At 43.2% G+C, this 19,511-nt stretch overlaps 1 long non-coding RNA gene across 2 annotated transcripts in view; it reads right to left on the bottom strand.

Annotated features, from left to right (window-relative positions):
• LOC145343711 (uncharacterized) overlaps window positions 1-19,511 on the bottom strand; it is a 45,060-nt gene that overhangs the window by 22,786 nt on the left and 2,763 nt on the right. Inside the window, exons 2-3 of one of the 2 annotated variants that reach the window (XR_013886780.1) lie at window positions 14,790-14,825; window positions 12,443-12,763 (exon numbers count right to left, since the gene is read on the bottom strand). This is a non-coding gene — a long non-coding RNA (uncharacterized LOC145343711). Of the gene's footprint in view, window positions 1-12,442; window positions 12,764-14,789; window positions 14,826-19,511 lie in introns of those variants that run through there. The other variant, XR_013886779.1, reaches the window with a different exon arrangement.

The following is a 19,511-nucleotide window of genomic DNA, read 5'->3' as shown; positions in this document are numbered from 1 at the left end:
TTCAGCAGCCTCTCTGACGCTGAAAGACTAGCTTTGTAATGCTAAATTCCTCCATTATGATAAAAATGTCATAGGTTTTTATTATAATGAATTTAATTATTTTTAAAACTGAGTTGTGACATTTCAGTTTCTAACTTAATGAATGTTTCAGTCTTTATCCTGCGCTCTGCAAAGTGATTAAAACCTGAAGGATGATTGGTACACTTTATTTCCTAGTTTATTAAGTGAGAATTCTTCGAAATGGCTGCCAAGCCTGCATGGTGACATTATTGCTGTTAGGCCTCAGAGATCCCCTATAGCTGTCACCAGAATCACCTTGACATTGGAACAGGTAAAATCCATGCAACAGAGATTGGTGCAACCCTTGTGGACACCTTTCTTTCAGGTCAGTGGTGAACATAGTCACTTCATAAAATCCAGGCCAATATTTTCATGTTGAGAGTTAATTTGACACATAAGCCCTCAAGGCATCTTAGTGTACCTGATTTCTCCTGCTCAACCCTAGTCTTCTCACGCCCACTACTTTCATTTTGTACAATAAACAATATGTCATAAAGCAGCCAGTTCCCAGGAACTGGATGTCAATCATCTCAACTTACAACACAAGTGTACATGTAGTGACAATGGGGGAAAGTAATTACTTTCTGCGTGAATTGCAAAAAAGAAATTTGGCCAGTAATGTAGAGAGATTAATGGACATCTGAGAATGAGTCACAAGGCTGGATTTCAAAACTTTCAAGTGGTATTCTGACTGTAGGGTAAAATTATACCCCAGAATGTCTTCCCTGGTATCAGTTAATATAAACTGTTTTATTAATTGCAAAGTTTCCTTCCTTCATTGCTTGCACTGCTTGTTACTATGGTGACTGACACTAACAGCATTTGCCTGAGGTAGGTCGGCCATTGTCAAATGGAATGATAAGGCAAAATCAAAGGGTCGAATGGTTTATTCCTATTCGCCATATTCTGTGACTTCCTGTGTGGTGTTTGCACTTTGTCCCCGTGTCTGCATGGATTTCCACTGCATGCTCCAGTTTCCCTCCGCAGTCCAAAAATATGTGGGTTTGGTTGATTGGTCATGTTAAATTGCCCCTTAGTGTCAGGGGGATTAGCAGGGTAAATACATGGGGTTACGGAGATAGGTGGGATTGTTGTTGGTGCAGGCTCAATGGGCCAAGTGGCCTGCTCCTGTAATGTAGGGATTCTATGATTTGATTTGATTTATTATTGTCACATGTATTGGTATACAGTGAAAGGTATTGTCTCTTGTGTGCTACACAGACAAAGTATATCATTCATCACAGTGGACAGGGAAAGGATGGAGTGCAGAATGTAGTGTTGCAGTCATCGTTAGGGCGCAGAGGGAGATCAACTTAATATGAGGTAGGTCCATTCAAAACTCTGATGGCAGCAGGGAAGAGTTGGTTGGTACATGATCTCAGACTTTTTTATCTTCTTGTCGATGGAAGAAGGTGGAGAGAGTATGTCCAGAATGCATGGGGTCCTTGATTATACTGGCTGATTTTCCAAGGTAACAGGAAGTGCGGACGGAGTCAATGGATGGGAGGCTGGTTTGTGTGATGACTGGGCTACTATGGGATGCTATAGCCCTTGTTCACAAAAGATTCCCTACCTTTTGCATTCACTTGCTGATGCTTTGTGACATTATTACTGCTACCATCATGCAGCTTTTACATTTGCAGGTGATTGTGGTTCATTACTTTTGGCGCAGGTTGTCATTTAATAGTTATTAATGATTCCAACAGCAATTTCTATCTAAACCACCACATGGAAAACTATAACCTTGTGCACAAATTTTCCTTGAATGTTTATTTATTTACAGCATCCTGGAAATGCCTCACCATATCAATAAGTTATGTGATCGTACCAATCCATGCATAACACTAGGAAACCAGTGGTGAAATACACTTTTAGTATCTCAGACAACCTTTAAGAAAAGATGTTGTGATCTTGCCTTTTAGCGATCTTTCAAACTTAGGGAGTCCTTAATGGAGCAAATTTAGTTGTTAAATTTTGAAAGTAACTTCCAAATAAAAAAAAATCATTCATCCTGCAAATATGTAAGCAGTCAACACTGTGACTTTTCGGCCCAAGATTAAATGCATTTGTTGCAAAATATGCATCCTTTCATCTTCAGTTAGGTGTTGAAGATATGTTGTTTTAAAGCCAAAAGTCTTCGTACTAAGTTTAAACCTAAGGACAAAGTAGTCAGTACCAGACTGCTAACCAGCTGCTTCCTTAAGACAACTTATTTGAAGACCATAATTTGTTTCATATCAATAACATGTTCATATCAGGTCATTATCAAGCCAATGGGATTGTGGTACATATCCATGATATCTTGAATATGATGAAACAACCTCATACCTGATATGAACATCAACTATCAAGGATGAAAAACTTGTCACTGACTTGTTACCAGGAAATTGGTATCCAATTCCCATTTCACTGGATCACAAGACAATGCATTGTAAGACAGAATTGTTTTATAATATTTCCATTGAAGCATGAATTTTTTCTACATATTTCTGTCACTGATAGATAGCTACATAAAGTTCATCTCCTCACACAAACATTTAATTCTATGTTACTTCTGCTGATGGGACTACTGCAGAATATGTCCCTGATTTGGCAGGGAACCTTTGATTCAATATTATTTGTGAGCTGATCAGTATGGAGATGTGTAAGGTAGAGTGGTGCAATGTAAGGCTTCATTTATTCTTCAACGATGGCATTCATTTCTTCTCTCAGACAGGGCACACATTTGCAATTCTGCCATACTCGGGAATCAGGTCCAGCCCTGAAAACTGATGTATGTGCCAACATCCTAATACCACAGCAACACAAAACTACTTCACATCAGCACTGCAAAGAGAAAGTTGCCATAATCTCAGGTGACCATAAGGCTGCTGTCCCCATTGAGCGGAGAGGTGACTTGGGGTGATTTAAGCTGAGGCTCACCACACCTCAGGTGAGGGGCAAGGTTGAGAAGGCAGAGCCTTCATGAATAACCTCAGCCGGCACTAGAATTGAACCTGCGCTGAACCCGCTTTGCATCACTAACCAGCTGTCCAACCAACTGAGCTAAACCACTGTACGGGTGGTGCAAATTCAGCTAAAATTTCCAAGTTCACTCCCAATGTAAAACCCTTATATTTTCAGGTTCTTGATGAAGTCCCTGACTGGGTGAACATCCACATAGCTTGATAACAATGTGCCACTAATTCCTGCCCTATTAAAAACATCGTTGAATCAGATTGACAATTGATAGCAATTTGACGTGAAATGGTAAAATAAAAGTATTTTTTCTAACAAAACTCGATCATTGTAAATTGGCATTTTGTTTGTCATTGAGGACTCAGAGGCGTTAAAAAAAGCTTGAACATATTTTGGGGTTAACTTAGAGGCCAGTTATGTGTTACTTAGTTGGACAGTGAGCACCATCTGAGGCAGAGTGGAGCAGAAATGAGGAGGCTGGACAAGTCACTGCTAACGATGTTTCATGAAGTTAAGAGAAACATTTCCCCGAGTGTCAATTCAGTTTGATGATTTCTCGCTGACTTCAGACTCATCAGGGACACAGAGAGTATTTATTCATTTGCATAAACTGGGGCTGGTATCCCCCAGCTGCCCCAGTCCCTATATGTCTTCTACTTATCTTCAGACTGTCTACTGCCCAAGGTTGGACACCATCCCCTGAGGTAATTACCCTTTCTCAATCCAAAGCCAGATGACCCTCTCCTGCTGTGTTGTCCTTAAAGGGACAATCACCACAGAAAGATTCCGTGAGGCTCCGCACACCTGCTGCCTCACAGCACCAGGGACCCAGTTTCAATTCTGGCTTCGGTTGACCATTTGTGTAAAGTTTATGTGTTCCCCCCCCCCTCCACTTTATGTCTCCATGGGTTTCCTCCAGGTGCTCTATTTTTCTCCCGCAGTCCAAAGATGTGTAAGTTAGGTGAATTGGCCATGCTTAATTTTTCCCTTAGTATGTAAGTTAGATGGATTAGTCAAGATAAACGTCTGGGGTTACAGAGATCAGGTGGGGGAGAAGGCCTGGGTAAGATGCTCTGACTGAGAGTTGGTGCAGACTCAATGGGCCAAACAGTCCCTTCTGCACTGTAGGGATTTTATGATTCATCTCTGATTACCCTACATTGAAGGCACTATTTAAATGTGGCACATTGTTTAGCACTGTTGCCTCGCAGCACCAGGGAGTTGGGTTCGATTCCTGTGTTGGGTCACTGTCTGTGCAGAGTCTGCACGTCCTTCCCATGTCTGCCTGGGTTTCCTCCGGGTGCTCCAGTTTCCTCCCACAGTCCTAAAGACATGCTGGTTCGGTGCATTGGCCATGCTAAATTCTCCCTCAGTGTCTCCGAACAGACACCTGAATGTGACAACTAGGGAATTTTCCCAGTAACTTCATTGCACTGTTAATGTAAGTCTACTTGTGACATAAATAAATAAACTTTAAATTGTTGATGAGGCAGAAACCTATGTGTTTATGTTTATGAACACACAATTTGGTGGCAGCTGTCCATCTTGTAAGATGATGCTTTGTGCTATGGCAATCAAGATACCAGTTAAGCATCGCCTGGTGTAGCAAAGGTGGGCCCCCACTCCGATGTGGCAGGTGCTGCTTTTGCTAAGAGGAAGAGAGTGCAGTGAGAAAATGCACATTTCACTCGCCTCCGTTTACACTTGGCCCTCTCTCAGCCTGTGCTGCATTATCAAGTCCCATCTCTTGGATGAGACGCTAAAATTAAAATCATGCTTGCTGATTCAGTTGAACTTAAATGATCCCTGTTCAAAGAAGAATGGGTTTTCTCCCAGTGTATTGGCCAACATTTATCCCTCAGTTAACATCACAGAAATACATTACAACTCCCAGAGAGAAATCATAAACCAGAATAACCAAATTCATTGAAAGAACACCAAGAAAGAAATTACTGACAAGATTTCAATTTTTTAATGTAGCTTTTACTTAAATGTAGCTCAAACACACGTAAATGAAACATGGATTATTAGGAAAATTGTACATCAGATAAAAAGGAAAATTTCACTTTAAATAGTAAGAAATCTTCCAACACCTGGTTAACATCCAACAGGTTTATTTGGAATCACAAGCTTTTGGAACGCTGCTCCTTCATCAAGTGAGTGAGACTGTAACATAAGAACATAAGAAATAGGAGCAGGAGTAGGCCATCTAGCCCTTCGAGCCTGCCCCGCCATTCAATAAGATCATGGCTGATCTGTCGTGGCTCAGTTCCGCATTCCCGCCCTCTCCCCATAACCCTTAATCCCCTCGCTTATCAAAAACCCATTAACCCGCGTCTTAAAAATATTTAGCGAGGCAACTTCCACCACTTCAACAGGCAGAGAATTCCAGAGATTCACCACCCTTTGAGTGAAGAAGTTCCTCCTCAACTCCGTTCTAAACCGCCCCCCCTTTATCTTGAGGCTGTGCCCCCAAGTCCTACTGTCCTTTCTGAGCGGGAAGAGTCTCTCCACCTCTATCCTATCCATCCCATTCATCATCTTATATGTCTCAATGAGATCTCCCCTCATTCTTCTAAACTCTAACAAGTACAAGCCTAGTTTATTCAGCCTCTCCTCATAGCTCTACCCCCTCAACTCCGGTATCAGCCTAGTAAACCTCCTCTGCACTCCCTCCAAGGCCAAAATATCCTTGCGTAAGTACGGCGACCAAAACTGCACACAGTACTCCAGCTGCGGCCTCACCAGTGCCCTATACAGCTGCAGCAAGACCTCCCTACTTTTATATTCAATCCCCCTCGCTATGAAGGCCAGCATCCCATTAGCCTTCCTGACCACCTGCTGCACCTGCAGGCTGGGTTTTTGCGACTCATGCACAAGGACCCCGAGGTCCCTCTGCACCGTCGCCTGCTGCAGTTTTTCGCCACATAAGTAATAGTCCTTCCTACCATTATTCCTACCAAAGTGGACCACCTCGCACTTGCCAAGATTAAATTCCATTTGCCATTTCCTGGCCCATTCGCCCAGCCTATCTAGATCCTTCTGCAGACTCTCCACACCCTCCGCGCAATTTGCTGTTCCACCAATCTTGGTAGTTAGCACAATGGTTAGCACAGCTATCATTGGAGTGAGACTCACCTGATGAAGGAGCAGTGATCCGAAAGCTCATGATTCCAAATAAACCTGTTGGGCTTTAACCTGGTGTTGTGAGACTTTTTACTGTAGCCACCCCAGTCCAATGCTAGCACCTCCACATCATCACTTTAAATAATTTATGCAACAAAGGTACATATTATACAACCCCAAGAATTCTCCTCAGCGCGTATGGCATTATGTAGCGACACAGTTCCATAATATCCGATGACGAGTCATCCAGACTCGAAACCTTGGTTCTATTCTCTCTCCACAGATGCTGTCAGACCTGCGCAGATTTTCCAGCATTTTCCATGTTTGTTTCAGTTTCATAAAATACTGTTCTTTACTTTGAAAGTTTAAAGTTTATTTATTAGGGTCATAAATAAGCTTACATTAACACTGCGATGAAGTTATTGTGAAAATCTCCTAGTCACCACACTCCAGCGCCTGTTCGGATACAGTGAGGGGGAATTTAGCATGGCCAATGCACCTAACCAGCAGATCTTTCGGACTGTGGGAGGAAACCGGGCCACCCGGAGGAAACCCATGCAGATATTGGGAGAACGTGCAAACTCCACACAGACAGTGACCCATGTTTGGAATTGAACCTGGGTCCCTGGCGCTGTGAGGCAGCAGTACTAACCACTGTACCACCTGGAAAACCCTCCAACTGCTACATTTAACACTGAGTTTCACGGGCACAATGGCCATCAGCAAAACACAGTTCTTAGTGGTGACACGGTAGCACAGTGGTCAACACTGCTGCCTCACAGCGCCGGGGCCCTGGGTTCAATTCCCAGCTTGAGTCACTGTCTGTGAGGAGTTTGCCCATTCTCCCCATGTCTGCATGGGTTTCCTTTGGGTGCTCTGGTTTCCTCCCACATTCTGAATTACATGCTGGTTAGGTGCATTGACCTGAACAAGGCTGGAGTGTGGTGACCAGGGGAATTTCATAGTAACTTCATTGCAGTGTTAATGTAAGCCTTACTTGTGACTAATAAATAAGCTTTATTTTTTTCTATGAGCCCTATTTCCCTTGGTTCATGATACCCGGATAGCATCTCAATTCAAGATGTTTGCTGCTTCTGGGATAACACAACATCTCTGAGCTGTTCACACAGCTCTCTAGATTTCAGACCTTTTTTTAGTCAGCTCACGCATTGCCTCTAAGAACCCCTGTCTCCTTCACTACCAAACAGTAAAACTGACCTCTTCCTGAGAGCGATCCGATTGTTATTCCTCATAAGAATTTGGTTTGTTCCTTTTTCTGTCTGCCTTCGCCCTCCAGCTCCTCTGCTTTTAGCTCTCCAATCTGTCTCACATGGAGTATTGTGTGCCGTTTTGGTGTCCTTATCTGAGGAAGGATGTCCTTGCTATAGAGGGAGTACAGCGAAGGTTTACCAGGCTGATTCCTGGGATGGCAGGTCTGTCATATGAGGTGAGACTACGTCAGTTAGGATTATGTTCACTGGAGTTCAGAAGTGTGAGAGTGGATCTCATAGAAACATAAAATTCTAACAGGGTTAGACAGCGTACATTCCCAATGGTGGGGGGAGTCCAGAACTAGGGAGTCATAGCTTGAGGATAACGGGCAAACCTTTTAGAACTGAATGAGGAGAAATTTCTTCGCCTAGAGGGGGTGAATGTGTGAAAGTCACTATCATAGAAAGTAGCTGAGGCTAAAACATTTTCTGATTTCAAGAAGGAATTAGATATAGCTCTTGAAGTTAAAGGAATAAAGGAATATAGGGGGAGCGGGAACAGGATTTTGAATTTGATGATCAGCCATGATCATAATGAATGGTAGAACAGGTTCATGGGGCCAAATGGCCTCCCTCTGCTTCTAGTTCCTATGTTTCTAAGTGTCTGAAGCTCTCCTTTATGACTGGCTACACGACATCTGTATCTCAACTTCCTCCCTTTGGAACTGCTTCTGGGTCAAGCCCCATCCGGTCACATGGATCAGTATATCTCATTATTGAAGAAAGGTACAACTTGATCCCTTTACAATTGATGTAAGTCTTTTTCAATTATTCTTGTAGATTACGTTATTATATTACAAACATTCCAGAATTCACAGATACTTTAAAGAATTGAAAAATTTCCCTAATCGCATTGCTTCCCAGTCAAATGTCATCACACCATTTATTATATCATTGCTGTTTGTGGGATCCTGATGTGCACTAATTGTCTTCCATTTTTGCCTCCATAACAACAGCCACTTCACTTCAAGGGCAATCTATTGGCTGTAGGAGCCTCCTGGAGACCCTGAGGATACAGGTACGTGATTTTTCTTTTTTAAATGTACAGAAATTGAGGTGATTCATGGATATTACTGTATGAAGAACATGAAGGTACAGGACAGAACATGTCTACTAATGTGAAAAGAGAACAAGGGTGGTAGAGGTTGTGAAAACTGATCTTTGACATTCAGGAAAGGTAGATATTAAATCGTTTGGATGGCGTAATGGTTCGCACTGCTGCCTCACTGCCCCAGGGGCCTTGGGTGACTGAATGTGTGGAGCTTGCACATTCTCCCCATGTCCACGAAGATTTCCTTCAAGTGCTCCAGTTTCCTCCCACCGTCCAAGGATATGCAAGTTAGGTGGATTGGGCATGGTAAATTGCATCTTCATATCCAAAATTGTATAGGCTGTGTCCTGTCTACATCAACGAGGACGCAATGGAAAGGGTCGAGAGTTTTAGGCTTTCAGGTCTCCAGGCCACCAAAAACCTGTCCTCTCCCCCCATATAGACACTATAGTTAAGAAAGCTCACCGACACCTCTACTTTCTTGGAAGACTGAGGAAATTTGGCATGTCAACTACGACTCTCACCACCTTTTACAGACGTATTATAGAAAGCATTCTTTCTGGTTGTATCACAGTTTGGCATGGCTCCTGCTCTGCCCATGACCTAAGGAACTACAAAAGGTCATGAATGTAGCCTAATCCAACCCGCAAAATAGCCTCCCATCCATTGACTCTGTCTACACTTCCCACTGCCTCAACAAAGCAGCCAGCATAATTAAGCACCCCAGACATTCTCTCTTCCACCTTCTTCCGTCAGAAAAAAGACACAAAAGTCTGAGGTCATGTACCAACCGACTCAAGAACAGCTTCTTCACCACTGCCAACAGACTTTTGAATGGACCTACCTTGCATTAAGCTGATCTTTCTCTACGCCCTAGCTATGACTGCAACACTACATTCTGCACTCTCTCGTTTCCTTCTCTATGAATAGTATGCTTTGTACAGTGCGCAAGAAACAATACTTTTCACTGTATGCTAGTACATGTGACAACAAAAAAAAACAAATCAAATCGAAAAGAAATCAATGTTGGGGATTAGCGGGGTGGATGCTTGGGATTGAGGGGATAGACCTGGATAAGATGTTCTGTCAGAGAGTTAGCACAGACTTGAAGGGCTGAATGGCCTCCTTCTGCACTGTAGGGATTGTATCATTTAATGGTTGGCATATCTATGAGGAGCAACAAATAAGAAGTGCGACTGAAAGAAATTTCTGCTTCTTAGAGTAAAGAACTGCTGTAGGAAAGGAGTTGCTAATTATTTTTGGATAATCTTGATGAAAATATAATAGAGGAAGTCTGACGTTAAGAAATCAACAGGAATATAATCCGATCTATAATCAGATGCTATCAAAGCAGAAGCTGGGCCTCAATGATGGGAATCATTGCGGGCGGGACAGGGAAATTTGGAGAGTGACCAAATTGACTTCTGGCCTGTCTTCAAGTTGTTCCACCCCTCCACTGATGATGCCCAGCAGGAATGGAAAATCCCGCCCAGAGTGGGGGAATTAAGAGTGTACTGCACGTCATTTCAATGATGATGATTGGCAGGTCTTTCATAGGCAAAGATCGTGGGAAGGCCGTGGTAGTTGACATGATTTTGGGTGACTGAGTTGACCATTTCTTGATCTGACTAGCAAAGGATTAGTATTACTGTCTGATAAGGGCAAGTAAAGATTTTGAAATAATATTTGGATCAAGCGTTGCACAACTGAAAAAAGGGTTTGCTGGTTAAGGAAACAATCCCAAGTCAGACTTTGCAACTTTCACCAGGGCTCAGGAGATTGCTGCAGTGAGTACCCGAATCATTAAAGCAATAGATGTGAGGTTATCCACTTTAGTAGCAAAAATGGGAAGGCAGATTACTATATGAATGGCCTCCGGATACTCCTGTTTCCTCCCACAGTCTGAAAGACGTTTTGGATGAAGATCCAGACCCTTCGTCTGAAGGGCCATCCAGACTTGAAACATTGGCTCTATTCTCTCTCCTGCCAGACTTGCTGAGTTTCTCCAGCTTTCTCTGCTTTGGTTTCAGATTCCAGCATCTGCAGTACTTTGCCTTTGAAACATTGATGGTTTGCGCATGATGGCTCACTTATCTATTCATTCAACCAACAAAAAAGCATAGCCATCTCTGGGTTATGGCAAAAATGCATTTGCTGGGGGAGGCAGCGCTGGGCTTTGAGGCGTGGATTAACACCTCCTCAATTGGTGCTGCACCCTTCTGCCAACAGTGCCAAGTAGCCGCAACTGCCATTAATAAACGCCCAGGCAGTGTACAGGGTGTGAGTCTCTACAAGTACCCGATTTCTGTTGTGGTTGGCCAGAAGTCTTGTCATTACAACTGCCAGTTAATAATGCCTAATTACATTGCTAGTCATGGATCTTTAGTGGGATAGTTTAAGGATTGTTATAGCATGTGCTGCACTGCAGTCAGTAAATTACTCATTTGTCTTGCATTGTTAGCAAGGAACCACAGTGAGGTTGTATTTAATAACAATGGTGTCAATTAAAGTTGCAATTAAAATATTACTAGATTGCAATTACAAATATGTATATGTCAGTTTATGTTAGGCAGTGGTATTAGCACTAGATAACAGCGGGTACATTATGGTGGCATAATGGTTAGCACGCCTGCCTCATAGCGCCAGGAAACTGGGTTCGATTCCCAGTTTGGGTCACTGCCCACGCAAAGTTGGCACATTTTCCCCATCTGTGTGAGTTCCCTCCGGGTGCTTTGGTTTCCTCCCACAGTCCAAAAGACGTGCTGGTTGGGTGTATTGGCCATGTTAAATTCTTCCTCAATGTACCCGAACGGATGCCGGAGTGTGGTGACTAGGGGATTTTCACAGTAACTTCATTGCAGTGTAAGCCACCTCATGAAGCTAATAAATTAACTTTCGACTATTAATTCAGAAACTCAGCTAATGTTCCAAGGGCCTGGGTTCAAATCCCACCATGGCAAACGATGGAATTTAAATTCAATTAAAAAAATGTCTGGAATTAAGAATCTATTGATGACCATGGAACCATTGCCAATTGTCAGAAAAACCCATCTGGTTCATGAACATCCTTTGAGGAAGGAATTCTGCCATCCGAACCTGGTCTGGCCTACACATGGCCAACTCTCAACTGTCCTCGGGCAACTAGGGATGGGCAATAAATGCTGGCCCAGCCAACAGTACAATCATCCCATAACTGAATTTTAAAAAAATGTTTGGATGGAATCTTTCTACAGTTCACACCGGCCGGAGTTTCCTATCCTGCTGCAGTGAATGGAGATTTCACTGACCACCAAATCCTCCGACTTCGCTGCAACAGGAGCCTGTCGTAGATGGCAGGTAAGATCACGCCCAATATGTTTAACCTGTTAGTGTTGTTGGCCATAGCTGAATGACTTGACATTGAGCCAGAAAATTGTAGATTCAAGACCTACTTCAGAAACTTAAGCACAAAACCTAGGCCAATGTTCCAGTGAAGTGCTGAGGGAGTGCCACACTATCACAGATTTCGCCTTTCCAGCGAGAAGCTAAACCAAGGCCCTGTCTCTCCTGTCTGCCCTTCCTGGTCAACATAAACAATCTCCCAGCACCACTTGGAAGAACAGCAGAGATGTTACCACCCACCGTCTTGTTTCATTCCCTCCAACGACATCATTAAAAATCAGTTTATCTGACTATTATCACATTGCTGTTTGTGGGACATTGATGGCTCTGCTGCCTTTCCCACATTTCACCAGTGACCACAACTGTATATTAAATACAATATATATTAAATTAATTGACCTCCTCAAATTCACTATGAATCTACAGGAAAGTGTTATGTAGGCCTAAGGAATACGATTACAAATAAAACAGCTATTCTTTTAAAATGGAGCCCGATGAACTCTAAGATGCCTGCCGAAGGGTCACCTGGTCTTTGCAACGGAAAGGCTCTTCAAGCTTCTGGGAATTTCCCAAATGGATTATAATTAGCATCACACCTCCCATTGTCAAGGCTTTCTCCAAACCACCGGGATGCTACATTCCCAGACTTCCTGGCTGGAATTTTACCGCATTGACCTGCTCACCACGGGAATCAAAGCAGGCAAGGTCAGGACGACGGGAATGTCCATTGACCTCGGGTGCGATTTTATGGTTTCGGGACAAGCCAAAGCATATATTCTCACCCTCTGACTCTATCTGCGATTTTCCGACCTCATCTGTTGCGGAGGATGAGGTTTCATAACCGATAGTCCCTCGGTGGGACAGGAAAATCCCAGTGGTGAGCAGGGCCGATAAACCCCCCACACTCTGGATCTGTCTGGGTAACAAAGGGAGGCTATTGAAACTGGTTAGTCACAACAGAGGTGTTCATGACCCCTATCTACTTTCCAAGGTACAACAGCAGCTTTTTGGCCTTATGATTGAAGCATTACAAGGAAAGATTATCAATTGGCTTCCATCATTTATCGATGGTCAGTCATTGTGTGACCAAAACTCTCTGATTTTCAAGACCTTTTATTGCAAAGCTCTGCCTACTTGGAAGCAGTCTGCAAGAAATAACATCAGCAAGAGCAACTGTGGAAACTAAGATTTGAGGGACTACCCAGCTTAAAGTTTCTAAAGACTGATGAATGTCATCGCCTGGTGATGTTTTTCCGAAAAGACTTTGAGTTCACCTGGTTAAAAAGAAATGCTGGTGCTGCCTACAAATCCAGCTGAATAATCTTCTATGTTGAAAGAATCTCAACTAGTTCTTCATGAGGATGTTTCCACTAGTAGGAAAAACTAGAACCAGAGAGCACAACCTCATGCTAAAGGGATGATCCTTTAAAACCTAGATGAGAAGGAATTTCTTCAGCCAGAGTGGGGTGAATCTGTGGAATTCTTTGCCGCAGAAGGGTGTGGAGGCCAGGTCATTGAGTGTTTTTAAGACAGAGATAGATAGGTTTTTGATTAATAACGGGATCAGGGGTTACAGGGAAAAGACAGGAGAATGGGGATGAGAAAATAATCAGCCATGATTGAATGGTGGAGCAGACTCGATGGGCCGAGTGGCCTAATTCTACGCCTTTGTTTTATGGTCTTATGGTCCACAAGTCTTGAATTCAGCCATTTGAACTCACCTGAACATAAACTCCAGAGTGTAAAATCTCTCCATCCCTGGCGCTCCCTGACACGTAAACTGTGAATTATTCTATTTGTTTTTGATATTTGGTATCAGTATGCTCCTTCTTTCATGTTTGTTGAATGTTTGATATAGCAATAAGCCCTTCTGCAAACTGTGTGTAAATACATAACTCTCTTTGCTTTAATATTCATGCTGCTGGTGGGTTTTAAATTGACAGTTCACTAATGGGGTTTTAACTGAACTAAACACAGTTTCCTACCACTGGCCATTCTCATGAAGAATGAGATTGAGATATTCAAACTGACATGACACTGGATCCTTAGAGTTAGCACACAGAAAAGAGTGTTATTCCATCTGTCCCTGGCACCTTATCAATCCAAATAAATTGCCCCCTCTGGATCCACCAGTCCAGATATTCCTTCCAATAATGAGATCAAGTTTGTCAAACAGGAGCTCTGCTTTCTGAATGTGAACTCTGCAATTCCCCACATGCAAAGAGTTCACTCATTCGCTTATTATTCTCCCCGTTAATTTTCCCAACAGAAAAGTTACATTCAGTTCCAAGGTTTTGACTTTAATTCTTTTCTAAAGAAGGCGACCCATTTGTGCTTTTGTCCAGTCACCTGGCACTATACCAGTTTTCAGGGAGCTATTTCAAATATCCACTGGAACATTGCACGTCTTTCTCATTCCTGTGAATGTCCCGGGGTAGGTTAATTCCAGTCATGTTGATTTGCTGACCTTCAGCTCCTTTTATTTACCTTCCCTTAATATCAATAAAATTCTCTGGATTTTAAATACTATTTCCAAAGCAAGGGATGAAACCAACTCTCTCATGGATGAGAATAGATGAAACATATTTATTCAAAACTTCAAGCTTGCTTCTTCGGGGTCTGGATGGCTGGAGTGTAGAACAATGTCAACATTGCGGGCTCAACTCATGTACAAGTTGAGGTTGTTTTTGGGGTCTCCCTCCTTGTCCCATTATAGCATATGGCATGACCAGCAGCCCTTAGACAACAAGGATGCTACATTGAGAAAGGGCATTGCCTCTTTCATCTCATGTTATTCTGTGATGCTCTGTTTAAACCTTAGCTGCTCCTTGACTCGAAACATGAGCAAAGCTGTTTTCCCTCTATTTTCCCTCGACCATTTCCCACTGTCCTGTTCCCTACACACTTATTTCATGATATCTGTTCTGTTGAAATAAAGTTACCTGGTTATATTTGTTTGCCTGTTTGTGTCTTCATTCCTGAAAGAAAAAGACAAAGAAAGATTTGTGTTTATGTAACACTTTCCACAGCTGCAAGACATGCCAAGGTGCCTGTGACTCACCAATTTTATCTACGATATTTTGTGTATTTGCATACATGCATAACAACACTGATTTTGACATTGTTATTTTCTCCCTTACTCCAGCTTTGCTAATTAACTTACTATTCTCTATATTAGTGCTCTCTGTCCCTCCCAGTATTTTGTGCACCCTGATATTCCTGTCCAGTGTTTCCTTTTGGTTCCCACATCCCTGCTAAATTAGTTTAAAGCCCTCCTAACAGCACGAGCAAAATCCCCCCTAAGGAACTCAGTCCCAGCTCTATTCAGGTGCAACCTGTCCGGCTGGTACATGTGCCGTATCCCCCAGAGCCAGTCCCAGTGTCCCAGGAGTCTTTGGCCCTCCCTGCTGTGCCATCTTTCCTTTCACAGATTCATCTGCCATGCTATCTTCACATGGCAAAGGGAGTAATCCAGTAATTACTGCATTTGAGGTCTTGCTTGCTAATAATCTGCCCACTCCCAAAATTCTGATTTCCGGATGCCATTCCCTTTCCTACCTAAATCATTGGTACCAATGAGGACCACGACCTGGGGCTATTCACCCTCCCCCAGAATGAATGTCCCATAGCATTCTGTGATCTTCGAGAGTGTGGCACCAGGCAGGCAACATATCATTCTAGAGTCAGGTCTATGGGCACAGAAATGCCAGTCTGTCCCTCTAACTAATTAATCCCCAATCACATTTGCTCAACCCAGCCCCTCATGGTGCCATAAGCCTGGTACTGGCTACACTCCTCTGAGGAACCAGCACCCTCACCAGCTTTCAAAATGGAAAACCAATTTCTGAGCAGTGGTATATTCGCTAGGCTACTAATCCAGAAACTGAGCTTGTGTTCTGGGGACCCGGGTCCTAATCCAACCATGGTAGATGGCACAATTCAATTTCAATAAAAGTACCTGGAATTAAGAATCTCCTGAAGGCCATGAAAACGTTGTCGATTGTTGGAAAAACCGATCTGTTCCACTGATGTCCTTTAGGGAAGGAAATCTGCTGTCCTTACCTGGTCTGGTCTACAATTGATCCCAGCAATGTGGTTGACTCTCAATTGCCCTCTGAACAAGGATGGGCAGTAAATGCTGGCTGATCACTGACACCCATATCCCATGAATGAATTAAAACAAAGCCCCAGGGGACTTGTGCACAGCCTATCTAGTCCTCTTGGATTGCCTGGTGGGTACCCATTTCTTTTCTGCCTCCAAGCAACTGGGAACGGAGAGAGCGGTGGAGGAATACAGAGAGAGTAGGAGGGATCTCAAAAGGGGAGTTAGGAGGGTAAAAAGGGGGCATGAAACGACTTTGGAAGGTAGGATTAAGGAAAATCCAAAGGCATTTTACTCCTATGTTAGGAGCAAAAGGGTGGCTAGGGGAAAAATCGGTCCTCTCAGGGACAGAGGAGGGGAATTGTGCTTAGAGTCCAAGGGAATGGGGGAGATCCTGAATGAATATTTTGCATCGGTATTCACAAAGGAGAGGGGCTGATGTCTGGTACAGTCTTTGAGGGAGCTGTAGACCAATTGAAGCAACTATACATTACGAGGGAAGAAGTGTTAGGGATTTTAGGTAGCATTAAAACTGATAAATCTCCGGGGCCCGATGGCATTTATCCTAGGCTGCTTAGGGAGGCAAGGGATGAAATTGCTGGGCCTCTGATGCAAATCTTTGTCTCTTCTTTGGACACAGGTGAGGTCCCAGAGGACTGGAGGATAGCGAACGTGGTACCGTTGTTTAAAAAGGGTAGGAGGGATAACCCTAGTAACTATCGGCCGGTGAGTTTGACTTCAGTGGTAGGCAAGTTGATGGAGAGGATTCTTAGGGATAGGATGTATGAGCACTTAGAGCGTTGCGATCTGATTAGAGATACGCAGCACGGCTTTGTAAAGGGGAAGTCTTGCCTTACGAACCTGGTAGAATTTTTTGAGGAGGTGACAAAAATGGTTGACGAAGGACGAGCCGTTGATGTCTATATGGATTTCAGTAAGGCGTTTGACAAAGTCCCTCATAGTAGGTTGGTTGAAAAGATTAAGGCTCATGAGATACGTGGCCAGGTATCTAGATGGGTTGAGAACTGGCTTGCTAAGAGGAGACAGAGAGTAGTAGTGGAAGGGTCCTTTTCTAGCTAGAGGTCTGTCACTAGTGGTGTGCCACAGGGCTCAGTACTGAGACCTCTTCTTTTTGTAGTATATATAAATGACTTGGAAGAGGGAGTAAGTGGTGTGATCAGCAAATTTGCAGATGACACTAAGATGGCTGGATTGGCGGGCAGTGAGGAGCAGTGTCTGGCAATATAACGGGATATAGATAGGCTGGTATATTGGGCAGATATATGGCAAATGGAGTTTAATCCTGATGAATGTGAGGTGATGCATTTTGGCCGGAATAATGTAGGGGGGAGTTATATGATAAAGGGTAAACCTATAAAGAGTATAGAAACGCAGCGGGACCTGGGGGTGCAAGTGCACAAGTCTTTGAAGGTGGCAGTACAAGTGGAGAAGGTTGTGAAGAAAGCTTATGGTATGTTAGCCTTTATAGGAAGGAGTATAGAGTATAAGAGCTGGAGTCTAATGTTGCAGTTGTATAGAACGTTGGTTAGGCCGCGTTTGGAGTACTGCGTCCAGTTCTGGTCGCCTTACTACCGGAAGGACGTGGAGACTCTGGAGAGAGTGCAGAGGAGGTTTACCAGGATGTTGCCTGGCATGGAAGGACTGGGTTATAAGGAAAGATTGAGCAAATTGGGGCTGTTTTCCCTTGAAAGATGGCGACTGAGGAGGGATCTAATAGAGGTATATAAGATTATGAAGGGTATAGATAGAGTAAACAGTGGTAAGCTATTTCCTATGTTAGAGACACACAGTACGAGGGGCCACGGGCTTAGGGTGAGGGGGAAGAGGTATAACACGGATATTAGAGGGAGGTTTTACACACAGAGGGTAGTGGGGGTATGGAATGCTCTGCCAAGCAAGGTGGTGGAGGCAGGCACGCTGGATTTGTTTTAGAGTTACTTAGACAGGCACATGAGTGGGTTGGAGATGGGAGGATATAGGAGATTGTTTTAAATAAGGTTCATCAGCAGTGGGACGTCCCTGGTAATGTATAAGGATGTGGAATGATGCTAATGTTTTTCTCTTTTAATTCACAGGTTTTAAGTCAGTCCGCCTTGTTGTCCAACGAGGGGCATACATGCGATGGGTCATACTAGGGCTGCTCTTGAATGTTCGAGAATAGCCTATTACTTCATGCCGTTAGTGTGTGCTTAAACTGGACCAGATGCTGGGCAACACAACAGCTCAGTGACTATCACTGTTTGCTGTGCAGACACATGGATTTGGGCCAGTGTCTGTGGGAGTTTGCGCATTCTCCCCATGCTTGCGTGGGTTTTCTCCGGGTGCTCCGGTTTCCTCCCACACCCCAAAGATGTGCTATTAGGCTAATTGGAGGTAATAAATTGTCCCTAAATTAGTTTCCCTCAATGTGGAACGCCATAAGCATAGATAAGGGTCATGGGTGGAGGGGGGACTGGTAATGTTAAAATGGCGGCGCGGGCTTGTTGGGACGAAGGGCCTGTTTCCGGGGCTGTTTTTGTTCTTTGTTCTTTGTTCTTTGTTCTAAATACAATACTTGGGACTTCACCAAACCTGACACTCACACAAGTAGACAGATCTATCTGTGTTTTTATTATAGACAAAATACTCCATACAAATAATGCTAAATAAACACAGAAGGACATTAAGTTACACAAATAATATTATGTACACACAAGCTATTTACAGGAAATTTCAGTAAAGAAATAACTTTGTATCATATTGCACCTTTTATGATCTTATATTTGCATATCAAAGCACCTTACAGACAGTGGACTATTTCAATGTAGGGGAACCACTGCAGCCAATTTGGACACAGCAAGATCCCATAAGTAGCAATGAGGTCACTGGTCAGGTAATATGCTTATGGTGATTTGATTGAGAGGTAAATGCTTGTCAGGGTTATGGGGAGAGCACCATTTCCCTTCCTCTAATAGTGCTGTGGGATCTTTTCAACCTCAGTGAGACAAATAGGGTGTCAGTTTGATATCTCATCAGAAAGGCAGCACCTACACAAATACAGCACTCCTTCCATACTGTACCACAGTGTCAGATCCTGCACTCAGACCTTTGGAGTGGGACTTTAACTCGCAACCACCGGAGCTCAGGAACAAGAGTATTACAATCGAGACAAGGCTGACACGAGGCAAGGAATCTTGTAAACTCGCCTCTCTGCTTGGAAATTTAATGGTCAGCATATTTATCCTGTTCCAATATGCAAAGCCAGTAGGCAAGGACCACGTAGTTAGTGGCATTCATAAAAGCACCATGTCTATTTACATTGTGTATCCACATATATGCATTTTAAGATACATTGTTTCATATATTTCCACATGCATTTGTAATAATTCCTCGTCCCTACATTGACAACCAATTAGTAATTAATGTTATCAACAAAGTTGATTGAAATCAGTCATTAAGTATAAGATTTCCAACATTAAATTTCACCTCATTTCAATTAAATTCTTTTTAATTTTCTCTCCACCATTTACTCCATTTAACATTCATTTCTTTGAGCCAAAAT

This window comes from Carcharhinus amblyrhynchos, chromosome 6 (genome assembly GCF_965287045.1).
Source record: "Carcharhinus amblyrhynchos chromosome 6, sCarAmb.v2.hapA, whole genome shotgun sequence".
Taxonomy (NCBI): domain Eukaryota; kingdom Metazoa; phylum Chordata; class Chondrichthyes; order Carcharhiniformes; family Carcharhinidae; genus Carcharhinus; species Carcharhinus amblyrhynchos.
This window is presented reverse-complemented; position numbering and strand designations above follow the sequence as displayed.